This window comes from Dromiciops gliroides, chromosome 4, assembly GCF_019393635.1.
Source record: "Dromiciops gliroides isolate mDroGli1 chromosome 4, mDroGli1.pri, whole genome shotgun sequence".
Classification (NCBI taxonomy): Eukaryota; Metazoa; Chordata; class Mammalia; order Microbiotheria; family Microbiotheriidae; genus Dromiciops; species Dromiciops gliroides.
The window spans coordinates 298,927,094-298,933,393 of NC_057864.1; the positions used below are offsets into that span (position 1 = coordinate 298,927,094).

General features: G+C 34.8%; 1 pseudogene; it reads right to left on the reverse strand.

Moving 5' to 3' along the window:
• Positions 1–424: 424 nt before the first annotated feature.
• LOC122752568 lies at positions 425–856 on the reverse strand (annotated as a pseudogene).
• Positions 857–6,300: the final 5,444 nt, after the last annotated feature.

Consider the following 6,300-nt stretch of genomic DNA (forward strand, 5'->3'; position numbering starts at 1 on the left):
GGACCCAGCCTAGCAGTAGATTGACCCTGAATAAAGATTTTTGGGTCCTCCAAGAACAGAACAATCATCGATCAGCTGTTCTGAATTCAGGGGTGAAATTGGTGGAGTAAATGCCATGTAGAAACTACTTTTAATTTGATCCTTCTCTCCCCAGCAACCAAGGTATTTCAGAACATATTTGTACCTCTCTTTTTGCTATATTGCCTCAATATTCACTAAATATTCTTTTTGTAACAATTAATTCACATTAATTGATTAACTGATACTGGAATTACTAATAAGTGATGATTACTAGTAGGCAGGAAAAATCAGAATGATAAGAGCATTAGACAAGACACTCCTTTATCTCAGCCCCTCAAGGAAATCTTAAGAATCTTTTTTTTACATGATAATTGATTACTATGACAAAGACATCATACAATTTTTATGATCTTGGTCTTTCCTTCTTGCCTTTGTACAAGGCCAGGAGAGAAATGTTCGCAACTTTCACAACCTTGAAGCGTGTACCAGGATTATCACCAACAGCATAACCTTTTCAGCCAAATCCAGCAACCAAAACTTCATCATTTTCCTCAATAAAATTCAAGCAGCCATGATTGGGAACAAAGGGAGCAATTTTTTTGCTGTTCTTTATCAGCTGGACTCTCACACACTTCTTGATGGCAGAATTGGGCTGCTTGGCTTCAACACCAACTTTCTCTAAGACAATCCCTTTTGCATAAGATGCTCCTCCAAATGCGTTGTCCTTCAAGGCAGTGCCCAAATGAGCATTCTTGTATTGTTTGTCATGCCACTTTTGGTCTCTTCTGTGGCTGCAGAACTTTCCAGCTGTACAAAGACCATGGCACTTACCCATGCTGCTGCTGTCCGGGCTGAAGGAGAATCTTTAGAATCTTAAGGGATAATTATAAATAACTTTGTTTTGGGGATAGATGAGGTGGGATAAGTACCCCCAGAAATAATATGGACTATAGTAATATTTCCTTACATTCATATACTTTGTTTAGACATTCCTCAATTGATGTGCTCCTATTTTAATTCAAGTGTTTGGGTTTTGTTAAATGTTGCTTTGAATATTGTTTGTAGATATGAGACCTTTCTGTTAATCTTTAACTTCTTTGGGATTAGATTCCTGGGATGGGATCTCTTTGTGAAAGGGTAGGAACATTCTAGTCAATTTTTAAATTATAATTCCAAATGACTTTCTAGAATGGTTGGAAATGTTCACAACTTCAGCTATTAATAGTACATTAAAGCACTTATCTTCCCCAACCATTGCCCAACCAATTTGACTACTTACATTATATACAATCTTTGCTAATTTTTCAGATATGAGGTAAAATATTAATTATCATTGATTTAGAGCAATCTTTAATGTAGTTGCTAAGAATTTTCCATTTTTCTTCTAAAAATTATTTGTTCATAAACTTTGACCACTTATTCCTTGGCAGAATAGGTCTTATTTATATATTCTTATTCATTTCACAAGTACATATATGTGTGTGTGTGTACATATACATATATGCATGCTATATTAGATACTTAATTTAAAAATTTGTGGTTTTTCTGCAATCAACAGTTTTCCTCTTTGTTATATCTACACTGATTTTGTTCAAAATACCATTCATGTAAACAATGACAGCCTTGTTCACTCTGGTCTTCTAGAAAAGAAAAAAAAGGAAAAGGGGGAGGGGGATAGGAAAAGAAAAAAGGAAAAAAAATTAGTAAAAGTAATATGCTAGGCAGATAAGATTTCACTCATTTACTAGAATCTTTTATGACAAAAAGAGAAACTACTTTTCCCTATAAAATTTTCTCCTCTCCTTTGAAAACATTATCATTGTCTCCCAGAAGGAAGACATTTCCTAAGATAGTACATGTCTAGAGATCTACATTTAACATTTTTATTCCAACTTATATATGCATGTAAGTAAAATTCCTTTGGTTCATTGACAATGGATTTTAGTGTTAATGAAACGAACTTTATGATGATAAAATTGTAGGGAACCTAAGAGAGCTTAGCTATCTACAAAGATGAGGACAAAGTTCCCAATGAGATTTTTTTTGATATATGCATAAATCCCTTGTAGGAATGTCTATCTCTACACAGACATCTTTTATATATAATTCCTTGGTTGTTTTATTCAAATGGATACTATCATTACATACTTGATATTTATGGTTTACTTGTTTTTCAGTCATGTCCAATTCTTCATGACGTATTTTGGGGTTATCTTGGCAAAGATAACGGAGTGGTTTGTCATTTCCTTCTCTAGCTCACTTTACAGATAAAGAAACTGAAGCAAGCAGGGTTAAGTAACTTGTTCAAGGTCATACAGCTAGTGTCTGAAGCCAGATTTGAATTGAGGAAGAGGAGTCATCCTGACTCTAGGCCTGGCACTCTATCAACTATACCACCTAGCTTCCCCCATGCTTGATATAGCTATTAATTAATGCATAAGAAGAAAAACAAAAGAACCAAAAACATGTTTTTATGAGACTCCAAGGGACTGTGATGAACAAATATATATCTTTGTCTTCTCTTAAGTAAAATTTCAAAAGGCACTGGTAATAGAACTGACATAGGTGCCAGAAGCTGATGAGATAAGAGGAGACAGAACTGCTTTGTCAACAAATATTTGTTTTGTGTTAACCCTGTTAGAATATATCCTGAGAATATGAATTTATATCTATACATATATACACATATGTGTATATTACATATGTATGTATATATATGATGTTCAAAAATAAAAATAATAATCTCAAATTCTCATCTTTTTATAAGATAATGAAAAAATTGTGGAAAAGGCTGGTGCCACCTATTGGTAGAAAATGGGGAACTGCCTACATGTTGCTATTCCTCTTAACAATCTGCCCACAAGTGACTATTGTTTAGCTTTTTGTTTATAATCACTCCTCATGTTTATAAATATGGCAGAAAATTAATGAGCTTAATTGCAGTCTGTGCCTAAAAGACCATTTTTATAGCTAACAGATGGACTAAAATGTCTTTTAATAGAAAGGTTAAATATCTCCATATTTATAATAACAATGTGTCTGAGCTCTGCTTCTGACTTACCACTGGATCTACACGATAACAAAATGAACAGTCAAATCTGACAATTACGAAAACATAAATTGATCTGATGAGGTAATTGAGGCTGCAAGTTTTACATATGGTTTGTCTTGTTTATCATTTTCAAAAAGTTGTTATCCTTTCCAGGGCAGGATAACTCTTCTGATAACCATAACTGGCTTCTAGCCCTCTGACAGCCACCTTTTAGTCAGAGAATCCTAAACCTTTTTGGGTGTCTTTTCATTTTAGTGCCCATGCACACCATGTATAATTACTTTCTTATAATTACTAAAGAATATTTGCTGAATAAATAAACAAATGAGGCAGGACTTGCAGTCACTCTTACACTGCGAAACTTCATAGGGCACAAAAAAGAGATCAAAAAAGGCACCAAAAGAAATAATGAAAAAAATGCACAGGAAGGTGGGTTACTGGTACCAAACCTGGAACATTACTATAAAGCGGCAGTCATCAGAACTATCTGGTACTGGCTAAAAAATAGGGTGGTAGATCAATGGAATAGGCTGGGCTTAGGAAATGCAGTAGTAAATGACACTAGTAATGTAGTGTTTGATAAACCCAAAGACTCCAGCTTCTGGGATAGGAACTCAGTATTTGACAAAAACTGCTGGGAAAACTGGAAGATAATATGGCAGAAATTAGGCATAGACCAACATCTCACACCTTATACTAAAATAAGGTCAAAATGGATACATGATTAAGACATAAGAGGTGATACCATAGGTAAATTAGGAGAGAAAGGAATAGTCTACCTATCAGATATTTAGAAAGGAAAACAGTTTTTGACCAAACAAGAGATAGAGTATATTATAAAATGCAAAATGGATGATTTTGATTACATTAAATTAAAAAAAATTGTACAAACTGAAGCAATGCATCCAAAATTAGAAGGGAAGCAGAAAGCTGGGAAACAATTTTTGAGGCCAGTGCTTCTGATAAAGGCCTCATCTCTAAAATATATAGGGAACTAAATCAAATTTATAAGAACCCAAGTCATTCCCCAATTGAGAAATGGTCAAAGGATATGAACAGGCAGTTTTCTGATGAAGAAACCAAAGCTATCTATTCACATATGAAAAAATGCTCTAAATCTCTAATGATTAGAGAGATGCAAATTAAAACAACTCTGAGGTACCACCTGACACCTATCAGATTGGCTAAAATGACAAAAAAGGAAAATAATAAATGTTGGAGAAGCTGTGGGAAAATTGGAACACTAATGCATTGTTGGTGGAGCTGTGAACTGATCCAACCATTCTGGAGAGCAATTTGGAATTATGCCCAAAGGGCGATAAAGCTGTGCATACCCTTTGACCCAGCAATACCACTTTTGGGTCTTTTTCCCAAAGAAATCATGGAAAGGGGAAAGGGACCCACATGTACAAAAATATTTATAGCTGCTCTTTATGTGGTGGCAAAGAATTGGAAGTTGAGGGGATGCCCATCAATTGGGGAATGGCTGGACAAGCTGTGGTATATGAATACAATGGAATACTATTGTGCTGTAAGAAATGATGAGCAGGAGGATTTCAGAGAAACCTGGAGGGTCTTACGTGAGCTGATGATGAGTAAGGTGAGCAGAACCAGAAGAACATTGTACACAGTATCATCAACATTGAGTGTTGATCTACTGTGATGGACTATACTCTTCTCACCAATGCAATGGAACAGAAGAGTTCCAGGGAACTTGTGATGGAAGAGGATCTCCAAATCCAAGAAAAAAAAAAGAACTGTGGAGTATAGATGCTGAATGAACCATACTATTTCTTTTGTTTTTGATGCTATTGTTTTTTTCTATTTTCGAGGTTTTTCATCATTGCTCTGACTTTTTCTCTTATAACATGACTAATGCAGAAATATGATTAATGTTATGTATATATATAAGCTATATCAGATTACCTGCTGTCTGGGGTGGGGGGGGAGGGAGGGGAGGGAGGGAGAAAAATCTGAAATTGTAAAGCTTGTATAAACAAAAGTTGAGAACTATCTTTACATGTAATGGGAAAAAAATAAAATACTTTATTAATTTTTTTAAAAAGGCACCAAAAACACTATTTTCTCAAAAATTTCCCATATCAATCTTTCCCTCTACATCTTGTATTTGAAACTTCTATTTTCCAAAAGGTTTACTAGTTGGCTGAAGGGAGTACATAAGTAGAACAGGCTATCCTGTATTGCCATTATTTTCTTTTAAGGCATTGGAGACAATTGAATACATTCATGCCTCACAGTTAGAGCCAGCATTTCATTGCCAGAAGCCTGATATATGGTTCCCTCTCTACCATGAAACCCAGTAAGAGGGTAATAAGAATAAGAATACCAATGATATCTTGGGGCTCTATAGTGATTCAAAATTTTACCATATGCCCAGGAAATTGGAAAAGGTGACAAAAGATGAAAATGTCCCAGTCTCATGGCACTTGGTGTGTTGTGTCTTAAGGTTCCTGCTATTTATATGAGAGGGGGGACTGAGGACATTACAAGCTCAGCCAATAAAAATAGGTGTTGTTTAACAAAGGCTGAGGCTGTGCTAACCAACCTATCCCCTCAAATCACTCAGCACAGTAGAAAGAATCAGACTCTTTGTCTACCAATGCAATTCAGCAAAATCTCCTTTTGTTTTTTCCCCCCACAGGGATGGAAGGAACTTTATTTTTTTTTGTGGTTGTTTTCCACATTTTATTATTTTACAGTCACATTTAGAGATAGTTTTCAACATTTTTTTTTATGTATGAGGTATTTTATTTTTTCCATTACATGTAAAGATAGTTCTTAACTTTTGTTTATACATGCTTTACAATTTCAGATTTTTCTCCCTCCCACCCCTCCCTTCCCCCTCCCCTAGACAGCAGGTAACCTGATATAGGTTATATCTATATATCTCTATACATATACATATACATATACATATACATATACATATATATACACACACACATATATATACACATAATAACATTAATCCTATTTCTGCATTAATCCTGTTACAAGAGAAAGAATCAGAGCAGTGATGCAAAACCTCAAAATAGAAAGAAAAAAAAACCAACAGCACCCAAAACAAAAGAAATAATATGGTTCAATCAGCATCTATACTCCACAGTTCTTTCTTTCTTTTTTTTTTCTTGGATTTGGAGATCCTCTTCTATCATGAGTTCCCTGGAACTCTTCTGTACCATTGCATTGGTGAGAAGAATATAGTC